Source organism: Equus caballus, chromosome 6 (assembly GCF_041296265.1).
Source record: "Equus caballus isolate H_3958 breed thoroughbred chromosome 6, TB-T2T, whole genome shotgun sequence".
NCBI classification, from domain to species: domain Eukaryota; kingdom Metazoa; phylum Chordata; class Mammalia; order Perissodactyla; family Equidae; genus Equus; species Equus caballus.
The window spans coordinates 96,088,204-96,111,787 of record NC_091689.1 but is presented as its reverse complement, the minus strand read 5'-3'; the positions used below and the strand labels follow the sequence as shown (position 1 = coordinate 96,111,787).

Sequence of the window (23,584 nt, the reverse complement as noted above, 5' to 3'; positions counted from 1 at the left end):
GACCTCAGGTCGCCCACCAACATGGATCAGGAGAGTCCTTCAGAACCCCAGGATTTGGCCTGCAATGAAATTCCGTACTCCCCCGTGTGCCTATCTGCTGTCAATCTCTATGTATTGTCACTAGTATATTCAACATTTTGGCAAAAACAAAGAAACAAACAAAAAACACAACTAAATCCTGCCTTTTACCTAGTTCAGCTGTAAGTGACAGAAAACCCAAAACAACAGTGGTTTAAACTAGACAGAAATGTGTTCTTCTCTGACCTAAATGAAATCAGGAGACATCAGAGGCCTAGGGCTGTCATGGCGGGTTCACAAAGTCCCGAGACGCCAGACTCCTCTGGTTGCCCTCTCTGCCATCATCCCCAGAGTGGAGGTTATCCCCATGGTCCATCTTCCCGCCGACAAACAGGGGAAAGAACAAAGGGGTGGAGAGTTCCAGGGCGCATCATAGTTATCTCTTCAGGAAGGTTCTCAGAAGCTGCCAGATGGTTTTGCTGACATCTCATTGATTAGAATTTAGTCACAAGATCACACCTGGCCACAGGGAGATTGGAAAACCCTGTCTCCCTGCAGACAAAGAAAACATCTTCTGGGGGATAAGCCACATCTGCCACTCTGGGATGCAGGCATTCCACCAGCCTGGGGAGCATTCTCCATGAGCTGCCCCAACGTCCCTTCTTCAGGGAAGCACTTCAGGCAGACCAGAGAGAAACCCTGTGCACCCAGGCCCACGGTCAGCAGATACCACAAGGCAAGGAGGGGCAGCCAGTGCCACCAGAAGGTGCACTTACAAAGGTCAAGCCCTAAGGAGTATGCAACTCATCTGACTGCTGTTTATCACCTTCCCCCCATGAACCCCGGAAGTCTCACCCCACGTGACTTTCTACCCCGAAAACCTCACATTTATCAATCATGGGGGGATGTATTAGGCATATGTTCTGTATTTGAAATAGGGAAATATTTGAAATTTCTTGTAGATAAGCTACGTAAGTCATATAAATAAATATGCATCCTTTGCGCCACTTCCCCAACCTCCAAAATGTCTCTAACATTCTCCTAGGATCTCCTGTTTAGACTAAATGTAATGTACATTCCTTTTCTTACTATATATTTTGGAAGTGTTTTGCACTTAGGGGATAATCAACTTGGGGTTTGAAAAATAAAAAAGAACTATCAGGCCTTGTCATTACTCTGAGTGCCAGGTTCTGTCAAACAGGTGAATCCATGCAGGACATTTGGACGCCATGAATCCACGTTGCTCTGGAGGGTAAGCTGCACCTGCCAGCGAGACAAAGACCTTTGTGATTCAAACGACCTGAAGGCTTCTTTCCAGTGAGTACACGAAGGGGTTAATTCCCTTCTTCCGTTCCTTGGTTTCCTTTCAGCAGTCCCAGTCCCAGAGAGTGTAACACTCACACGGTGTAGACTAGAGAAGTAAGAGCAGATGTCTACACTAGGTGAGCACCAGTCTTTCTCTGCTGTTTTCCTCTAAAATGTCTCCAAAATGGGTCGTATAAGGAATAGTTCTAGATTGCGAGAACCTTGCAGGAGGTTATTGTTACCAGACACCAGAATCATATCTGCAGGTGGTGCCTGATTCAGGGGTCACCTTAGTCTTATCTGGAAATGCTCCCACGTTCTTAAGTCTAATACATAATTAGATAACGTCTGAACCCGCCTCTGTAATGTAGTCTACAAACGTCTGTTGACAAAAGCTAAACCCACATCATAGCAGAAACTATATATTTTTACTACCTTTAGTTTAAGCCAAAACATCTAAAATATACAGGCATAATTGCAAAGCAGTTTCGAGACTAATTTCCAATCCTTCTTTTTCAGGAAGCTTGTAATTTTCTTTACCATCTTTACAGTCACTCTATCTAAAAAAAAGAAGGAAAAAAAGGCTGCTCCATTCCACATATACAGCAAAGGTCAAGCTATGCAGGATTCCTTTTGGTTGACTGAACACCCCGGACACACACACACACACACACACACACACACACACACACTCTGTCCTTCTTCAGGGGAAAGGTGCTCAAAGCTCTCAGGCTGGGCTGTTCCTGTCCCCAGAAGCTCTAACCTCTTGAACTTCTCTCCTAAGGGCTGAGTGTCTTCCTTCCCCCGTGCTGGCGGGCCGCCGAGGAAAGCCGTGGTGTCTCTGATAACTTGGCCTTACAACAAAAATCCTAGAGAAGCTGGTGAATAAAAGCATGAGGAGACTTTAATTAATTCACGTTCTCCCACCAGGCACTAGACATATGCGGGCTGCGCTACAGCTAACTCTAAACAACCATGAAATGTCAGAAGAGAGGGGTGGCATCCACGTTCCAGGACGGCATGGTGCGGGAGACAGCATCTGGCTGGGCTTTAGGAACCCTGTGTTCCGTTTTCCCTTCTTCTGCCACTAACACGCTGAGAACTGGCGGCGGGCCCCTGACGATAATGCACATGGCACATACACTTTTCAAAGTACCTTCAAATCCATCGGTCCATTCACTCCTCCACTCGAACTTTGGTTTGCTCCATGTCCACACCCCCCAACGCGTACACCATTCTTATCCACATGTTCCCCCATCTTGCCATCACTCTAAGAGAAGATTATAGTATTTTTAACCACCCTCGGTTCTTTCTGTGTGTTTCTCCAACTTGGGAACATTCGTGGCACCCGCCAGCTCTGAAGCTGCTCCCCCCACCCCATGGAAGCACAGTGTAACTACGAATGCAGCCTGTACTCTTAGGTAAACACCCCACCATTCATAAGTGTCTATCTAAAAATGCAGACAAGTTATATTTCTAGCCAAGGCTGACCATAGCTGGAATGATAAATCTTTTGTTGGAAAAAAACAATTCACTTTAATAAAAGTAACTATGGTTTATACAGCACCTCCTATGTGCTACCCACAGTAGTATTAAAAGTTACCGTCTTTAGGGCCAGCCCTGTGGCATAGTGGTTAAGTTCAGCGCATTCTGCTTCAGTGGCCCGGGTTCGTGGCTTTGGTTCCTGGGCATGGACCTACACCACTCCTCAGCCATGCTGTTGTGGCAACCCACATACAAAAGTCAGGAAGATTGGCACAGATGTTAGCTCAGGGCCAATCTTCCTCAGAAAACAATATCCTAACGATGTAGGCCTCATCTTCCATGTTCCACAGGTGAGGCCTTGAGCTTATGTACTTTGCTCTAAGTCACAGATCTGTTTGGATGTGGAGCCAGAATTTGAACCTGGCTCCTGACTCTTCTACACTCCACTGTCTAAGCACGAAATGCTTCCTGTGTTTTATTTTCCACACTATAATTTGATAACATAATTGCCATCTCTTCTTTAAACAGCCACTCTCAGTTCCACGTGAGAAACTGCCTTTAAACTTAAGGTCGTTTAAGGCGAATGCGTCCACTTTGAAATGGGCGTGAAGTGAATCTCTCTCCCCTCTCCGTCTGCGGGGCGGCGGGGCCTGGTCCACACTGGGCGTGTCTTGACAGGAGGTAGGGCGGAAATGGTGGACAGCTGTTCCTTTATGAAGTCTCGAGAAGGGTCAAAGTCTGCCTTGTAGGCTTGAGGCAGAAAGGAGGAAGTTTACCCACTGGCTCCGTGCCGGCTACACAGCCTGCTGCCCCCTCCTCCCACTCCGGTCCCGGTGCTGTCTGTTTCTTGAAGGTTTCAGCTGATCCATCCCTACAGAGACAGTGAGAGTCTTGTGAAAACAGTGTGTGCTTTGGATGCAAACAACCCTGGGTTCCAAACCCACTTCTCTAGAGAGAAGGCTACCCTCGCCTCCTCCGGTCGTTTGGAGGTTAAATGGAATCACATGGGAAGAGCATTGCACATGGTGGACGTCTGAGAGACGCCCATGGCTTGGCCTCCCTCTGTTGATAACTCTGCCTCCTTCCACCTTCCCGATGTACAGGGCGAGCGGGACCCTCTGTGCCTTCCCCTGAGGATGGAAGTCAGCCTCACTCAAGCCTCCGAGGCTTCTGAATCAGCCTCTTGCCCTCCTGCCGCTGCTCGGGGCTGCCCTCCTAGCCTCAGCCCCTTTCATCTCTCCTGTGTTTCTTTATTCGGTTCTCCACAAACCTACGCCTTCAGGAAGCTTTGTATTCTTGCTAACCAGCAGGAAGCCCTAAATTCCTCCACATTTAGTCTGTGTTGCACTTTCCACTGCTTGATTATACATCACAATCTATTGCTTTCCGCTTATCTTTCTCTAAGACAACCCATGCCCCGTGACCTGGTGACACTTGGCACTAAGGACGTAGTAAGTAGAGCCACTTCATGGCCTCCTTTATGTAGATGCTTGTTCCGGGGTTAGACAATGCAGTCAGCCAACTAATTCAGTGTCTAATAAAAATGCATTGGCTGGACTTGAAAATTACCCTGAGTCTGACTTCCCGTGCCTTCAGACTGCCGGGCAGGAGTTTAAGATAACAGCCTTTGGACATGGCCCCTTTTTCCCAGCAGAATTCAGGTGAAATGGCAGAGGGGCGAGGCTAATGCTCAGCCACCTGCCACTTCGTGGCAGCCACTCTCCAAGATAGTCCCAATGATCCCACCTCATGGTATTCACACCCCTCTATAGTCCCCTCCCACATTGTGTCAGGGTTGGTCTGTGCTGTGCTCTGAATGTTTGTGTCCCCCTAAAATTCATATGCTGAAATCCTATTGCCCAACGCGGTGGTGTTAGGAGATGGGGCCTTTGAGTGGTGCCTAGGTCAGGAGGATGGAGCCCTCATGAATGAGATTAGTGTTCTTATAAAAGAGACCTCACAGAGACTTCTGCCCCTTCCACCATGTGAGGACACAGTGAGGTGTCAGCAATGAACGCAGCAGAGAGCCCTCACGGGAACGTGACCATGCTGGCACCTTGATCTTGGACTCCCCAGCCTCCAGAACTGAGGGAAGCAGGTTTCTGTTGTTGATAAGCCACCCAGTTTGTGGTATTTTGTCATAGCATCCTGAACGGACCAAGATTATGTGTGTAACCAGCAGAACCCAGGAGGAATGGTGGGAGATCACACTGGAGGCTGGAGTATGAGGGCCACTGTGGCCTCTGTCTCCCTTTCCCTTGGGTTGCTTGCTCTGGTGGAAGCAGTGGCCTGTCTCAAGGACACTCAAGCAGCCCAGTGGAGAGGCTCACACTGGGAGGAGATGAGGCCTCCAGCTAACAGGCATGGAGTGTGCCATCTTGGGAGCAGACCCTCCACCCCAGTCGAGCCTTCAGATGACTAAGCCCAGCCGACATCTTGACCACAGCTTCATTGGAGATCCTGAGCCAGAACAGCATAGTGAGGCTGCTCCCAGAGTCCTGACCTGCAGAAACTGGGTGAAAAATAAGTGTTGTCTTAGACGGACATGTTTTAGAGCAAATTTTTATGCAGCAGTAGATAACTAATACAGACTCGGTTCTGACTTGCGTCTGCCTCTCTCCTGCAAAGTGCCACCCCCCGAAATGTACACCTGAGACCCATCTGAGGTGAACCAGCTTTACTTATAATTGAAAACAAATTATATACACTTTAAAATTATTTGACTGTCATTTCATTACCAAATGAACAAAGTCAAACAACCTAACTTTCCTTAACAAGAATATCAGGTTTGACTATATTATAATTGGGAACAAAACATAAAATACATTTGCATTTTTTTCCTAGAGTCGAAGCTTTTAATGGGAGACATTAAAAAAATCTGAAGAAAGCTGCAGCAACTGGTGTTTTGAAAGTCAAATGCCCTTAGCCAATATAAGCCACAATAAAGAAAATAAAACCATAAGTCACCCATAAGGATGCCTTTGTCATCCACAGAGACCGTCTCTCGCAGTGGATCAGTACAGTGTACGTGGTGCACACACAGTCCACTACATTTTATTGAGGATCCTCAACGTGCCAGGCACTGAGCCCAGGAACAGAAAACATGTTCCTCCAGAAATTCAGAATCTAGATGGTCTGGAGATAACCTACCATCGGGTCACAATTTTGCATTGTGCTTTATCCAGGAAACACGCACAGACTATATATCAAATATAAACTACTTTAATAAAAAATATTAATTTATAACTACTTGCTCCATAGAGATACTCAAAGCAGATGTCTGGGAATGGAGCAAATTCCAAGGAATTTTTAAAGTCAGGCATTTCTTATGAGTTAGAGAAACAGGACAGGTCACACTGGCTCCATCATCCACAGGGCACAGGGCAAAATGAAAATGCAAGCCCCGTGTTTGAAAATTAATAAGAATTTCAAGATGACAGCAGAGCATTAAACTAAGCACAGGGCCTGTCTGAGCGCAGGGACTACGAGACGGCACGGGTCCTACAGCCATGAGGCCGCACGATGGCAGGGGGCGTGTTGTCTCTTGTTACAGAGATCTCTCAGGAGTTAAGCACGGAAGCGAAGTGTAGGTGGGACGAGAAGGCATCCACGAATGGGTCATTGAGTGACACAGACAGCCGTTTGTTGAGTTAACAGTAACTAATATTTCTACGGTACTTTACAGTTTACAAAGCACTCCCCCCAGATCTGGTATCTCAATGAATCGAAGCAACAATTCCACGATTTATCAATGTTCTCCCTCTGGTATAGAAGAGGTCAAGTGACTCCTTCAAAGCCACTCAGCCCATTGTGAGGAGGACCCAGAGGCGGGTCAGCAGACCTCAAATCCAATTTCCTTCCACAAAATCAACACAGGCTGTGCTGGGAGTTGTGTGTTACAGAGAGACAGAATTTTATGTGTGCGATCCAGCCGTCCGCTGGTGAGAGCTGGAAGGTGACGGGTGCGGCACTGGGGCTGCCTCGATCGGTTGTTTTCACATCTGTGTCTGAACTTCAGAGCAAACAACACCCCAAACTCCATATCCCTGATCCCTACTCCCCCAGCCCCGACCACCCCACCTCACCCCACCCCACCGGCTCCAGCACTCAGTTCTCCCTGAGTGTCTGGACTGGACAAGTAAAACGCCAGGCAGCCAGGCAGTCTCCCGGCCAGGTTTGCCTCATCCTGAGGCCCAGGCACATGAGCAGACGCCCTGCCGGACTGCGGCACAGTCTTCTTTCATCCAAAGCACGCAGCTTTACGTTTAGGAACAGTTTAAAGGACTCGACAACTACAGACAGCATCCGAACTGACCTCTCATCTCGTCCGAAAAGGTCAATGTCAGCCGGAATGAAATCTGCCAGCATAAATCTTCACTTGAATAAAATAAATTTCATACGCACTCTTCAGCTCATTTCATTTTCTCCACTCTTGCCCTAAAAAGATGAAAATTTGAGTTTTTATGGCAAATTTTAATTATGAGAGATCAAGAAGCAAATGACTAAAACAAAAACCATATTATTCTTTCTTAGTACTACTCTTAAATGGTATTACTTATGAAATACTAGCTTTTAATTGGTAAATATATAAAGTTGATTAAAATACTTCCACAACCCTAATTTATAATTTTTCCTTCTTATTTCACGTTTCCCGGCACAGAAAGTCCACCGTCGAGTGTGAGACGTTTCCGTTGGATTCCAGCTTTCTTGCTGCCTTGCTGTGGCACTGGCCCAAACTGCTAGCTGCTCCCTGTTCAGTTTTCTCAGCTATAAAACCACGAGGACACAGTGTGGGCCCGGCTTCAGGAAGCCTGTTCTGGCTCTTGCAGTGCAGCACTTTGAAAGTACAAAGAATCATTATATTTATGATTACAGCTTGCTGGACGATTTCATTGTGCTATAATTTAGGGAATATATGTTTCAAAATAGTGGTGACACAGAAGTTGTACAGGTTAGGGAATGGGTATTCTGAGATCCAGCAAGAGTTAGAATGTCTTTAAAAATACGGTGAACCTTAAGCGCCAAGATAAAACTCCAATCCGGGGTCCATTCACACTTTACGATAAAAGAGAGAAGACTTTTGGGGATGGTATGTGCTTAGTCTCAACTGCTAAGTCAATATTAACATACGTTAATGTATATGATATATAATGGTACATATTACATAATAAATCTATATAAATACATCATATATAATAACGTGTATTACCACTAACTTTAGTTTTTCTTACTATTATTCTATTTCCTATGTCTCTTCCTTATGGCAGTTGTATGAGGAGTATAAAATATCAGAATTGGGGCTGGCCCCGGGGGCGTAGTGGTTAGGTTCACATGCTTTGCTTTGGCCGCCAGGGGTTTGCAGGGTCAGATCCTGGGTACGGAGATACACACTGCTCATCAAGCCATCAAGCCACGCTGTGGTGGGGTCCCATATGCAAAAGGGCGGGAGACTGGCATGGACAATCTTCCTCAAGCAAAGAAAACCCAAAAAGATAAAAGGGGGCAAGATTTTGGCAACAGATGTTAGGTCAGGGCTAATCTTCTTCACCAAAATAATCAATTGATTAATTAAATTAAATTAAATATCAGAAGCAATTGGGGGGAAGTTTGATGCAAGAATGGAATAGCATGGCAAAAATGCAGGAGAGGATGTGAAGGGACAAGGATGAGAACTCAGAGTGGAGAGAAAGAGAGGCACCTGTTGAAGACCTCCTCCGGTAGCCTGTCCTCTCGGGTTTGGGGCCCTCCTCTGTTCTGCGTGGCTGTTTCTCTTTTTTCCTTGAGCCAAAATCCCGAGAGGGATGGTCCCTAATGTTGAATGAAGGAGTGGTCAAGGTCCACGCCTTTGAATAAGATGCTTTTCTAATGAACGGTGCCACTCCCCGCCAACCCCAGCAACCACACAATATTACCTGTTTGATTGGCTTTTTCTAGGCTCTTTTCTTTTAGACTTCAATTTTTTGAGAGCAGTTTTAGGTCCACAGCAAAATTGAGAGGAAGGTACAGAGATTTCCCATATAGCCCCTGCCCCAACACATGCACAGCCTCCCCCATTATCAACATCCCCCACCAGCCTGGTAAGCTCTTTCTTTTTTCTTTTCACATTTCTCCCTGGCTTGTCCCCAAGCAGCTGCTTCCTCCCAGCTCCTCCTGTGTTTTATTCCCTCCCTATTTCTCTCGTTTGTTTTCCTTGTGCTTCTCCTACACTTTATTTTGTTTATCTTCTGAGCCATCACATCCTCTATTAGCTGAAGTTATTGCTGGGTGTTGGCTCCCATCTAGGCAACATTCGTTTTCTTCTGACTCTACTTTAGGAGAGAATTTCAAGTAATTATTTATGCAGTTTTTCTCCCAAAGGGGTGATTACTCAGATTTGCTCAGGTCCCTGCCTGTCCTTCACTACTGCAGTTTCCTCAGCTGGAGGCCAGCTGCCAGGAAGCTTGCAAGCACATCCTGCTCCTGACCTAAGGACCCTCCCGCTAGCAGCGGTGACTGTCCAGCCTGCCTGGGCCCTCATCCATCTCTGGGCTCTGTTTTTGAAAACTCCTTCCTTGGTCATTAGGCATCGCCAGTTGCAAATTCAAGCCTGAGAGAGAAAAAAAGTACCCTGAACTCCATTCCATCCCAGAACACTAAATATTATCAAGATAAACTCAGCCTTAATCCAATGGTAGTATTGATTGGGGGCTTTTAATTTCATTTGCTACAGATGACTTTTATAAACCTGTGTTCACACCCAAGCTGCTGGAGTGGACCTGGAAGCAATTATAGACGGAAATGTGTGCAGGCAAAGAGGCGTTTGCTCTGACATCCTTCCTCTAAGGATTGTGTTTCAGTAGCTAATATGCGGCCTTGTGGGAATTTCTTCTGCTTCCTCCCCAACTTTTAGAAACACTACTGTCTTGATTTTCAAGCATACACACATCATTTTAAATGCATGAAGGAAATTTCTGTGGCACCTCTTTTTAAATGGCTGCCTTTTGTTCCAAGGGTTTAGAGCACTTAAAAGGTAGGATCCTGTTCTTAAGCTGAAGAAGCGATGCCAGGATCAGGGAAGCTGGGACCTGGAGAGGCGCCAACTTACTTGTTCCACAAGGCGGACTGAGGGGGAAAGTGGGATTAGACACCGGCTGCCGGTTCTTTCACCAACGCCCTGTCCGTGTGCTCCAGGCTCAGGTCCACTAACGATAAATGACAGTGGCTTCTACGGAAGACAGTGGACTTCTTGAGCCAAAGACTCCTAGTATTCCCTCTTGCACTAGCACCCTGAGTGGTGTTTTTACCTCCTAACTTTACCACGATTACGATTAAAAATGCATGTGCTGTTTTGGGGGCTATGGAGTAACCTGTCGCAGACCAGCACTTCTGTCCAGCAAAGCAGGCAAGGTCCCATTAAATGCAGAGATCTCTGTTTGGAGGCACTGGAGAGCTGCTGGGGCAGCAGGACCCGAGCCGCTGACACTGGAGTGAGTGGATCCTCAGGGAGGAAGCTGACCAGCAGCTGCCCCCAGGACATTCGCCCATTCTGGGTCGTGGCAGAAGGTGGGCATCTGGGGACAGAGATACCAGAGAATTTCTGAGAGACATGGGGGGCCTCCATCACATGGTTGGATTTCCCTTCAGGCATTTCCTGAGTTGGGGGTATATGAGGAGTGGAGACTGAAAAAGAGAAGCAGCAAGCCCCGGAAAATCATCTCAGCGTTTTCAGCAGTCTCGCAAGAGGTGTTGAGGACCCGCCGAGGGGAGGGGCAAGGTGAAGACACAGGGCTCCCGGGGGAGGCAAGGATGGACCATTACCCGGCCTCACACCACACCAGAAGTTCAACTGAGATGGATCGAGACCTAAATGCAAAAGGTAAAACAATAAAACTTGTAAAAGAAAACAGAAAAAGATCTTCCTGACCCTTTTTTTTTTCCCACTTGAAAAATGTAATACTCCACTTTGCTTCAAAAACACTTCAGCATTCTGAAAGAAATCAAACCTTTATCTTAGGAGTAAGGATGGAGGTTATCTTTGGGAAGAAGGAGCAGCTTTAACAGTGGGGGGCGGGCAGGAGGGAAAGGAACAGGGCTTCTCGGGCTGTGGGCTTCTCACCCAGGTGTGTCCCTTTGTGACAACTGCCCGAGCCCCAAGCTGGCTATCCCTACACTCTCTGGATGATGTCACACTTCAAGAAAAACAGTTACGGATGATCCGTGACTTACAATCCTCTCCCGTGATGCTGGGCGGCAGCAGCAAGTCGCAGCTCCCACTCAGCCCCACGACCACGAGGATGAACAACCGACACACTTACAACCGTGCCATATCCATCTGACCACTCCGTTTCTTGCTTTCAGTATAATATTCAGTCAATTACATGAGCCATCCAAGACTTTATCATAAAATAGGCTTTGTGTTGGCTGATTCCGCCCGGCTGTAGGCAAATGCACGTGTTCTGAGCATGTTCAAGGTGGGCTCGGCTAAGCTAGGATGTTTGCTGGGTAGGTGTATTCAATGCATTTTCAACCCAGGATATTATCAACTTGTGATGGGTTTATCAGGAGGCAACCCCATTGTAAGTCGAGGAAGATCTGGACATGAAAAGAAAGTCTTAGCTTCCAGAACACACACAAAAATAACAGAAAGTTACAAATGGTGTGTTTAAGGTCAGAAGGCGATGCACTTTCATTGAAGCAGTGGCTATGCACTTTTCTGACAATAAAGAGTTTTACAGTTTGTTTTAAAACTACCATATTTAACTAAAAATAATCAGAGCACTTCTCATGCCAGCCGACGTCCCTTTTCCATACCTAAGAATGTCAGCAGAACGTTCTGTCTCTAGATAGAAAAACAAGACAACCAGAAGCAGCGTCAACGGGTTTGGCCTCATCCCTGAGGCACCTAGAAAACGTGCCAGCTCCCACAGCATCACAGCATCACAGCATCACAGCACAGCGTGGACCACAGGAGGCTCTAGTGTCTCGTTCTTTTTACAAAGTTATAGATTATACAGTGGATAGCTCAGGATTTCCAATCTGTAACACCACCTTACAAATAAATTTTTTAAATTCCAGAAACATTTTAATTGCCCTCTTACATGAATCTCTAAGATCATGGAGTGAGGACAACAAAAGAGTGTCTTTTTATTTTGAAAATATGTGAACATATGAGTGACTTTGATAGCATTTCAGGGTGCTTGCGACACTCATAAAATACAGCACGGAAACCACCCGGGGTTTCTAGAGCATCTCAAGAACTATAATGTGGTCATGTTCCAGCTGTGGAATTAAACTCGGTGAGAGCAACAGACACCATCTCAAATGGGAGATGGGTCACTTGCTGCATTGTCCTCACGGATTCCCATGGAGGCAGGTGCACAGTGTTCTTAGTTACTCCCCTCCCCGTCCTCTTTATCCCTCTCCCATACTCTTCATCTTCCTCCTCCAGCTTTTTCTCTGGGGAATGTTAGACGGCCCTTTAACCGACCACTTTCTTTTAGGTTACAGTGGGCAACGTCCTTCTTATTCATCTTCAACTTTGTTGCCTTATTATAAGGTAAGTTTTCACTAGGACTCAAACTAGTCCACGTGTTTTATTTTTCTGTCACTGTGTAACAAATTACTACAAACTTTGCAGAGTAACTAGCACCCATTTTTAGCTCACAGTCCTGTAGGTCAGAAGTCCAGCACGGTGTAGCTGCCTTCTCTGCTCAGGGAATCACAAGGCAGAAATCAAGTTATCAGCCAAGCTGAGTCCTCGGCCAGCTCTGAGTAGACATCACTTCCAGGCTCGTTCACATTGTGGGCAGAATTCAGTTCCTGTGGTTGTAGGACTGAGGACCTTTTTTCCTTGATGGTTGCTGGCCAGGGCCCTCTCTCAGCTCTTTAAGGTTGCCTGACTTTCTTCTCACGTGGTGTCCTGCATCTACAAGCCAAATCCCCTTCATTCTTCAAATCTCTCTGGCTTCCTCTTCTGCCATTAGCTGGAGGAAGCTCTCTGCTTAGCAAAATTCCATTGATTTAATCACACCCACCAGGATAATCTCCTATATTAAGGTCAACTCTGCCATAGAACTTCACACGATCATGTGAGTGATAGGAATTCTGCATACCACAACATGTCACCAGCCATTTGGCCAGGTCTCCAATGGAAATGCCTAGGTTTATGGATTTGACCTTAGGCAGAGGTCTAAGCAGAAGAGGAAGAAGCCAAGTGGAGTATGAGGGTATTTGGGATAGTACGATCTTTCTTGTTGCCTCCCTTAGCTGGTCTCCAATCCTTCATTTCCTGATCTGGTGCACTTTGCCATTTCATCAATTTGTACTTCTCTTTCCCACACCCTGTATCGCCCCTCTCAGAGCACTTGGAAAACACACAGTTCACAGGGGTCTCTGGGTTTTTCCTCATGTGTCCCTCCCAGCAGGTCTTCCCAAAGAAGGCATGAACAGACAGCTCGTGCTTTGCTTTCTTGAGGTCACGTGTAGCTATCCTGACTGTATTTTTGCTTGTACAGGCAACACGGTGCATAACAATTTCCCTGCCTCGCTCTAGCTGCGTCCACAAGAACCATCTCAGGCAAAGATATCTTAAGACACAGAAAGCAGTAACTGTAAAAGGAAAAATATCGATCAATTGGACTACATTAAAATTAAGAACTTCAGTTCTTTAAAACCATTAGAAGAGTAAAAAGATAAGCCACAGACTGGGAGAAGACAGTTTCAATACTTATAACTGACAAAGGACTCTTACCTGGAACATACAAAGTGCTCCTTCAAATCAATAAGAAAAAGGAAGAGAACTCAGCAGGAAAATGGGCAAATGTCAGAATAGATACTTCACAAGAGAAGATATCCAAACAGAAAATAAACATGTGAAAAGGCATTTGACTTCATTAGTCATTGGGAAATGCAGATTAACGTCATAATACAGATACCACAAGACACTCTCCAAAATGGCTAAAGTGGAAAAGACAGACAATTTAGAGCAACCAGAACTCTCATACTCTGCTGAGCAGAGTATAAATTGTTACAATTACTTTGGAAAGCTGCTTGATAGTATCTGTTCAAACTGAATATACCCATCCCTTATACTCAGCAATTCCACTCCTAAGTAAACACCCAACAGAAATGCAGGCATATACACAACAGATGGCACATACAAGAATGTCAGCTGCAGTGTAATTTGTAATATTCCCAAACTGCAAACAACTCAAATGTCCATCAGCAGTAGATTGGATACAAGACCATGGTGTATTCATTCACACAATGGGATAACATGTAGGAGTGAGAATAAATAAGCTACAACTTATACACAAGAAAGGGCGACTCTCACAAACATAATAACGAGTAAAAACAAAATGCCAGTCTCAAAAGACAACCTGTTGTGATTCCTTTTTTATAAAGGTTAAAAACAGGCAAAATTAATCTGTGGTTTTAGAAGTTAGAGTACTATTTCCCCCGGGGAGGCGGTTGTGCATAGAAGTGGGTACAGGCAGGCATCTGGGCGCTGCTGATTCTGATTCTTGACCTGGGTATGAATGACACGTGTGTTCATGCTGTGAAAATTAATTGAGCTGTACACTGATTACTTATGCACTTTTCATCCACTACGGTGTCTGCAGCCCCTAGCTAGCACCAAGCACAGTGCAGCTTGTCAAATGGTTGATGGATGGATTTGTAAGAGTTTCCTTAATAAAACTGATGCCTTTGTTCCCCTCATCCATGGAGTAGCATTTCCTCGTGCTTTACCAAAACCTTCCCGTACTGCCAGGCAGTGGTTTCAGGTGAAGCAGCTTGCAGAGTGGGTGGAATGCAGAATGCACGGAGGAGCGGGAGTTAAGCCTCTGCAGGCGGCACGTGTGTGCTGGTCCTTCCCTGTGCCGGCACCACTCCGGTAACTGGATGTGTATAAGCCATTGCATGCTCACGACAGCCAACAAGGAGCCTCACAAATGAGGTACCCAAGGAGACAGCTGAGCGTTGCAGAGATTCCACACGTGAGGAGAGAATGAAACTCTCAGATGCGAACCCTGACTATGAGCTCAAGCACAGCACCGGGTCATTGCCTCCGAACACAGTAGGTACTGGAAAATCTTTGTGAAAGGAGCACTCCATACTGGACCTCTCCATCCTCCTTATTTTTCTCCTTCTTGCTTCACAGTCATAAGGACACACTCGATAGCGGGGTATCTGTGGTGGGGCTGGAGGCCAAGTTGCTGGGCGGCTGGGGCAGGAGAGCATTTGAGCTCAGCCGTGCAGTTTTGAAAGGCTCCCTCGAATAAAGGCTTCTGACACCATTTCCAGATGAGCCTGTCCGTGCGGTGACATCCACTCTAAGGACTGGAAGGAGTCACTCATCACACAGCCTTAAATTTGGGTCCCACTCTCTAGAGCGCATCCTACATGAACGTTGCTTATAAACGTGGTCGTCTTTTGAAAAGCAAGATAATTATATCGCAGTTATTTAAATGCGTGTTAAAATTACTAATTTTTTCAACATAAATGTTAAAAACTGCACTACAATGTAGTTCTGTTTCGGCATCTCACTTTTCAACACTCCGGGAATATTAAAACAGAAACAACAGCAGTGGCTCGGGCACTTGGCCTTCGGAGAGAGCCTGGCTAGTGCACAAGCGGTTTCTGTGTGCACAGCAGCGTTTTATCTCATGCCAACCCGGGGTGTGACCTCTGCAACACCCGGGAGACAAAAGGGAGCCCTGGGGCTCATTTGAATCACTGAAACCCGCAGAAAACTGAAAGCCTCATTTAGTTTCAACTTTTTCCCCTGGCAAGGCTTGTTCCTACGGTGGCTTTTAAACCGAAACGCACGGCATGATTTGACTTTCACTTCCTCCCTTCCCATCTCCAGCCCTGGGGCACTTTCTTCTCCTGAGCTTTCGGTGACAGGCAAACACGAGCAGAGCTTCCGAGACCGAGGCTCACGGGCCGGGTATGGACCTTCAGTTCAGCTCCTTCCATCCTCTCAAGAGCCCCGCCAACAGCGATCACTGCTCTTTTCTGGACAGTGGTGGCAACTGAGTCCCCTCCCAAAAGCAGAAGTGATTCAGCCCGGGTCTGGGAACTGCTCAACGGCCATACGTAGCTCTCCTCCCCGGGATGGGGACAGACACGTCAGACAGTCCACTCAGCGACATCCACGGCACTGCCTTCAGATGGCCTCGCTTCTCAGTGCCTTCACCTTCCATTGCATGGAAAATACAAAAAAAAAAAAGGAATTCAAATTTCAGCTTGGCAATTCTACCATCTTCATCTTTTGAGGAAATTCACCCATTTTGACTTTTTTTGACATGTGCCATAAGCCTGTGGAACTGTCTCTGTGAACCAGGTGAAGGAATTCATTTTTATTTGTTGCAGAAACCGAAAGGGGGAAGCCACACTCAGCAGAGGATGAAAGCCATGTTATTCCAAAAGGGGAAAAAATGAATATAACATAAAAGGAAAAATATTTCAAATTTGCAAGGAAATGTATTTTTTCACTAGAAAAATTTCCTCCTGCTCTTATTTTTGCGTGGCTTAGCCTCCCTGTGGCTTTCCAAGCACAAGCAAGCCGTCTCCCAGCCCTGCAGCTGTGACATACACGCCCTGAGGGAGAGTCAGCCCGTCCTAACCCCTGCCCCACATACTGGCCTCCTCGCTGGCACTGGGTTTCACGGGGGGGGGGGGGCAGTGTCTTGCCATAGGTTCTCACACTGCACAGTCTAAACTGTTTCATAATTCTATTTTACAGAATAACGTTTCGTCTAATGGAAGGTAACATAATTGGGGAAACGGTAACAATCCATAGACAGTCACAAACCACCCTGCCATTTCTGAACATGTATTATGTACACTGTTATCCAGGCTATCCCAGAAAAACGGGCTAGTTTAAGAGCAAACTTAACTACAGACATTATCTCAGAGATTTGCATCGGCTAGATTAGGAGTCCAAAAACTTCTTTTTTATAGAGGACTAGAAAGCAAATCCCTCAAGTTCTGCCGCTCTCCTCTCTCGACTCTGCTCCACGCTGCCGCTGCAGAGCAGCAGCCAGAGACGGGAGACAGGACGTCAAGGGATGGATGTGGTTGTGTTTTAACAAAATGTTATTTCCAAAAACAGACGGCAGTCAGATCTGTGACATAAAGCTGTTGTTTGCTGCCCCCCTGATCTGGATGATGGATATGTTTGAAACTGCCATTCAAAGGCTGAACCCAGACTCTAAGCCTTAAATATCTTACAACTTCCCAGAAAAGTTGTGTGTGTTGCGGGGAGGGTTAAGTTAAAATTAAAATCAGGGGCCAGCCCCGTGGCTGAGTGGTTAAGTTTGCACGCTCCGCTTCGGCAGCCCAGGGTTTCGCCAGTTCGGATCCCGGGCGTGGACACGGCATCGTTCATCAGGCCACACTGAGGCGGCCTCCCACATGCCACAACTAGAGGCACGCACAACTAGAATATACAACTATATACTGGGGGACTTTGGGGAGAGGAAGAAGCAGAAGAAAAAGAAGATTGCAACAGTTGTTAGCTCAGGTGTCAACCTTTAAAAAAATTTAAAATCAATTTTCCCACGAGACGATAATTAAAGAGTAGATATTTTCCAAGTATGTTTAAGGACACATTAGTTATCTGTCTACATCACAATAACATTCATATAAAATAGGTTATGACAATGAACAGAATATATTTTTTTAATGTTTATATGTTGAATAAACTGACAATACCCAACTGAGTTCTGAGCAGCCCCGACCGACAGCCTGCAGCTCTGCCCTGGCCAGAATCGCCCCTTCAGGAACTCGAGCACGCCGTCAAAGTCCCGTGTTCGTGGGCTCAGCTCCTCCTGGAATCTTGGTGGCATTGTTGGGCGTCACATGGACTGTGCTTTCCCAAGGCTGGCAGAGAGCTCTGTATGACGTCTTCAAGGCCCTCCCACTTCCCAGTTTATGTCGCTGCTAATGGTCCTGTCCGTTAGTTGAGAGTTTTCCCGAGATTTTAACCGGCACTTCCCAATGAGGATTTTATTTAAATTTCAAACAAACAAATGAATGGACAATCTCCCATGCCAGGCGGCACGTTGTGGAGCATCGGAGAGAGCAGTGTCATTTCTTTAGGTGCCAAACCTTCCTTCTTAACTGAGCTGCCAGCCTTAGACGTAAAACCCTGGCAGGCAGTTTAAATGATTGTATTCCAAAATCAGTGCTTGCATATTAGTATAATTTACTCCAAAATATGCAAATAAATTGCATATAAATCGAGAAGGAATATACTGTTTGGTCCTTCACCACCTTGTAGGCTGCCCTGCGGAGTCCCAGGAGAACAGGAACAGGTGGGTAGGATCGGGAGCAGCATCTGGGCATGGAGCGGGCAGAGAAGGGTCTGTCTCTGGAGCTCTTGCCCATCTTACCCTGGATGAACCTGCCTTAAAGATGTTTGTCTCCACTTGGGCTTTTCCACGGCAGCTGTTTTGCACCGCTCTTTATACTCCATGCATGGCTGCAGTATTACTTTCATATTTGACATTGGGCTTTTTTGTCTTTCTTCCTCGAGATGTTTGTGCAAAGGGAGGGTGGGGAAGGCTTGTCTTCTGTGTGGTCAATGTTTCCTGAATAAATGAATGAAGAAGCTCTTCATTTATCCATTCATCCATTCCCTGATGCCTCTGTGTACTAGGCACTGTTCTAGTGCCGGGGGAAGCAGTAAACAGACCAGGCGAAATTCCTGCCTTAGTGGAGCATACATTCTAATGGAGGGAATCCAAAAACTAAAAATAATGATTTAAATTGATCAAGCAGTATGTTCTCTGGGGAAAAGTAAAATAGCAAAGGAGAAAAAGGAATCCTGGAGGAAGGGGGCTGTGATTTTAAACAAGTCACCAGGGAAGGCCTCAATAAGGAGGAGACGTTTGAGCCAAGACCTGAAGGAGGTGAGGGAGAGAGCTTTCTGGGAGAAGAGAGTTCCAGGGAGAGACAAGAGCAAGGACAAAGGCCGGGGTGACGCATGCCCACGTTAGGAGCAGCCTGAGACCCAGGCTGGACCAGAGAGTGATGAGGAGAAGGGAAGAGGGTTAGACCTGGAGAAGGATGCGATGTTTATTCTAACTGAGACACACCAATTACTTGCTTTTCTGGGTTTTCAAAAGTCTTTTTGGGCACAATCTACTCAATGGCTTTACCTACCTCCTTGCCCTAGAGCTGACCCCCAGATGTCTGCTTATTCTTTCATTTTCTATGTTTAATTTTCTTATACTTTAAATGGGAGAAGTAACACTTTCCTTTCCTTAGGGGAAATAGTGAAGGGACCAAATGACCATCACTAAGGGAGCATGAGTTCAGCTCGTTCAATAAACTGGTAACACAGCTATGTAATCAGCAGTGGTTTATTTAGTACCTCCTGCGGGGGAGGCCGATGGAACCTGCGTAAGAGAGGAGGGAGGAATGCTGAAGAACTGGAGCAGCCTGGAAGAAGGAAAGCCGATCAGGCTGATGCGGAAGGAGGAACAAGAAAAAAAGGGGACAGTTCTACGTGTCTAAACACACGGATAAGGTACGTGGCCTTTGGGGTTGGGCCAGCCTGCTTTCAAATCTTAGATATCCCACTTACTGGCTGTGTGACCTGAAGTCACCACCTTGAGATTGTTTGTCTTCATGGAAAATGGGGATTTGATGTCTGTCTCGTATCATGTTGTTGGGATCAGAGGAGACGTCACGCATAAACACTGATTTACTCCATAAAGATTCATCACTTTACTGTTGTAATTGTCATCAGCATCACCATCATCATCACTCCAGCAGGACAGGAAACCAGAAGCCTTACTGCATCTTCTGACAGGGGAAGATAAAAGCAGAAAAGACTTCTCAAGGGAAACTCGTCATAAGGATTCACTTGAAAAGCAGCTGACGGTGTGATTATGCACTAGGATCCAATTTATTACATGAATTGGGATGAGCCTAAAGGGACATCTTGTCAGTAATTCAAATCCCTAGGAATTTGGCTTTGCTGTGAAACAGGGTTTATCCTTGAGAATATACATCTATAGGAAAGAAGGTAGAATCTGGAAAAACTTGGTGATGATTCTACGTTAAAAACAAATATAGGAGACCTTGTATGACTTGGATAAAGGCTGTAATATATTAGCAATTCCAGGAAAAGCAGAAGACAGATTTGTAACTGAGCAATGCAAAAATGAAACAGTGCTCTGCCAAGGAAGACGGGATGCGTGGATCAGCTGCCAAGTGCTTTTCCATTTGGGACAGAAAAGGTTTATATCAGGCAGCAGGAACAGCCAAAGACTTGAAATACATGCATCTCACAAAATTATCTGAATATATGCTGTACTGTAGTGGGCATCTGCCCCTTTCTTACTGCCTGACATCCTCACTGCAGAGAGCAGCCTTTCCCTGATTTCATGACTATCTTGAGCCCATCAATCAAGGAGCTCTAGGACCCACCTGGTGGACTTGTGACCCAGGGTGTGCCATCAGAATACCCCACTTTCTGGGCCACAGTGATCAGTCCAGAGGAAGACACATGGCCCATGCATGGCCGTCAGGCTTTCCAGGGTGTTGATATGGATGCTAAAATTTCGTCTCTCCTTTTGGGCCGCTGGCTGCCAGTACCGCAAATGCCTGGAGCTGCCTGGGGCTTTGTAACTGCCACGTAGGACAAGACTAATGATTAATCCCAAACCTAGACAGGAAGACTCAAAAAAGAGGACAGGAGGGAGCGACAGAGACAGACAGACAAGAGGTATTCCTGTTCATATTGTTCGATTGCTTGAACCCCTGGATTCAGCCATATCTAAACTTGCCACATCGTAAGACTTTTCAGTTACGTGAGCCAACTGGCTACTTTTTTGTTACTTTTGCTGCTTTCAGTTTGAACTGGAATATTTTCCATTTACAACCAAAAGAGTCAATTGAGAAATGTTTGAAAGAAATGAAGAATTTAACCAAGTGATAAAGGCAATTTGCGGCAATCTAAACAGGAGTACATGGTTCATACCTCAAAAAGATAAGAAAAGTTTTAGGATGTTACAAAAGACTTGGGTAAAGGTGTAATTTAGGGTTAAAATGGCCAGGGGACACAGTCTGCCAAGTCAATCCCAACAAAAGGACAGGAGCTTGCCTCCCCTAAGGACATGGCAGACAGAACAAAACTCAGTGTATCTGTGGTTGGGCAGAATCATCCCAGACGTTTGCAGCTCTGTGACCCACGTCCCAGGCTGGAGCATCTGGTGAATAAGCACTTTGATTTTGCTGAGGTTTAAGTCACCCTTCTCAGGCGTCTGAGTCATTTGATGTATTAAATTGTAAATGTTTTTTAAAGTTCAGGGGAATTTCATTGATAGCTTATTAATATGACTAACTGTATAGAGGACTTTAATCTGCTAAGATTGAATCAATCCAATAAGTGGAAGGCTGATTTCAAATTTTATAAAAATTACTTGGTTTATAAGTAAAATCAGAATTGCAAAGTGAACTTAAAGGCCTAAGAAATTATTCTTGCAAATTTGCAGCTTAAGTTAGATATTAATTCAATATTTGAATATCTATTTCCTTTCTGTGCACAAAAGCCATCACTCCCCAAACACTGACGAAAACACAGCCACACACGTGGAAAGGAAGACCATTACAGACGCGAAAGCCCAGAGGCAAGAGTGCTGCCTGCAGAGAGTGAGAGATGTGTGCCCCATCCAGGGCCTGAGTAAGGCAACTATGTAAAATATTCATAATAAACAATGATGAGCCAACTGGACCAGCTACCAGGAACTAAGACGAAAGCAAAGAATCAACAACTGGGGTGGTAACAACCAAAGATGCATTCATTCATTCTTTCTTTCTCTTATTTGACAAATATTTAGTGAGTATGTACTATGTATCAGGTTGTTCTAGCCATTCTAAGATATAGATGAAGGAAGGAAAATATGGATTACAGCTTGGATGTGAAAAGACAAAAAGGGAGTAGTAAAGTAATGGAAATGAAGGAGAGATGCCAGCAGAAGACTGTCTCGTTAGAGGACAGACCAGGTTGTCTTGTCTCAGATTCCTTAGCTTTGCCTCATACCAGCAAGCTTGGAAAATAAGGAGGTAGACCATTTGAAGACATCCACAGAAGAAAAAGAAAAAACAAAAGAAAAAGAAAAGAAAGGGAGGATAACACGTTCGGTAATGACAGCCTCCAGACACAGAACAAGAAAGTCTGGAGGGGAGGCTGTAGAGCCTGAGACAAGTGGAGAGGCCGGCACGGTCATCAGTGAGGGACAGGGTATCCAGACAAAGTCGTAAAGGGCTAATGAAAACGACTCAAATACGGGTAAAGCACAGCATCAAGAAGGAGCAGGCAGTACACATAACAGAGAGAAAAAACAACCCTGAAGGGGGAAGTCTGTGGGATTCTGAGACGACAATCTGGATATGGGTTGAGGGACAAGAAACAAGTCTGAACACCAGACGCTTTGTTCCAAAGGACGGGCTTGGGCTCTTCAGATGGATCTGCAGAGGAAGAGAGACACGCGCTACAGCAACAGCTCAGGAAGAGAGGCGTCCGATCACACCGAGGAGAAGGAGGTGACAGGGCCCTTCGCCTTACTGCCCCCAGAGTCCAAGCCTTCGGAAGGCCTGCTGACGACACCTCTGGCCCTGCTTTACAAAGACCTGTAGACAGACAGCCAGAAAAATGGAATACGTGGTGGAAGTGATGATTTTGTGGGGCATAATTTTGCTCTGGTTATTTAAAAAATATTTCGCATACATAAGTTAAATGTATTCATTCTAGAAAAATTAGAAAAGACAGATAACCAAACAAAGAAGAGAAAAGAAACCTTACCACCCTAAATAGCGATAATTCCGAGGGAGAAAGGGCCACTGACTTTTTGAACTAGTCAAAGTTTTTGCAAGAGTTGTCAACCCATCCCTACCCCATCCTGGAAGGTGGTAGAAACGCTCCATACACAGGAAAGGTAGTAATCAGGATTGCCAAGTCCCAATCAAGGGAAAAGCTTTTAATCAGTTAATCTAAAATATTCCCTTCAAATACCTGCAAAGACATGGGGGCAACACCTGCAAAGGGTGCCCCCTCAAATGTTTATCAGACTACTGATTAGCACATGCACATGAGGAAACAACCCAAGACCAGGAAAAGAACCATCCTGAAGGGTCAGAGGGAACAGGATCAAGCGCTCACATATGGCTGGGCATGGTGCCAGACCAGAAACTCTCATACTCATGGACCCTTGAGTAGAGTGCTCAGAAGGGTCTTGCCTGGGGAGTGGAGCAAATCAGCCCTAGACTAAATACTGCTCTGGTCCCACCTAACAAATCTTAAAGGTACGACCTGACAGAATCAAGCTGTTTCCAAGCCACTTAGCTGCGTCCCGAAACAAAGTTCAAGAATATTTTTAGGAATAAAAAGGCCCAGCACTCAACAGGGAAAATACCCAGTGTCTAGCATATGATAAAAAAATTACCAGGAAGGCCAGAAGCAGAAAACATAACCATGATGAGAAAAAAAAAAAATCAATCAATCAATTGAAACCAAACAAGACTTGAGGCAGATGTTAGAATTCACAGACAAGGATATTAAAACAGCTATTATAGCTGTATACCACATGTTCAAAAAGTTATGTAGAGACATGGAAGATATTTAAAAGACACAAATCAAACTTCTAGAAATGGAAAAATAGGTTTGAGATAAAACATGTACTGAGTGGGATTAACAGCAGATTAAATATTGCAGAAAAAAAGATTGGTGAACCTGAAGACATAGCAACAGACACTATCCAAAATGAAATATACAAAAATATTA

General features: G+C 45.5%; 2 long non-coding RNA genes across 7 annotated transcripts in view; both read right to left on the bottom strand.

Moving 5' to 3' along the window:
- Positions 1-1,732: 1,732 nt before the first annotated feature.
- The window catches only part of LOC102149776 (uncharacterized), a 40,853-nt gene continuing 19,001 nt past the window's right edge, over positions 1,733-23,584 (bottom strand). For 2 of the 6 annotated variants that reach the window (XR_011440178.1, XR_011440174.1), the window contains exons 2-4: positions 7,124-7,245; positions 4,765-5,320; positions 2,835-3,679 (exon numbers count right to left, since the gene is read on the bottom strand). This is a non-coding gene — a long non-coding RNA (uncharacterized lncRNA). Of the gene's footprint in view, positions 1,884-2,086; positions 2,202-2,834; positions 3,680-4,764; positions 5,321-7,123; positions 7,246-23,584 lie in introns of those variants that run through there. The other 4 variants (XR_011440175.1, XR_011440173.1, XR_011440176.1 and 1 more) reach the window with 3 other exon arrangements.
- On the bottom strand, positions 14,167-22,902 carry LOC138924854 (uncharacterized). Its single transcript, XR_011440179.1, has 4 exons — positions 20,230-22,902; positions 19,382-19,602; positions 17,506-18,383; positions 14,167-15,985 (listed from the first exon to the last, which is right to left on the bottom strand). It is a non-coding gene; the product is annotated as an uncharacterized lncRNA (long non-coding RNA).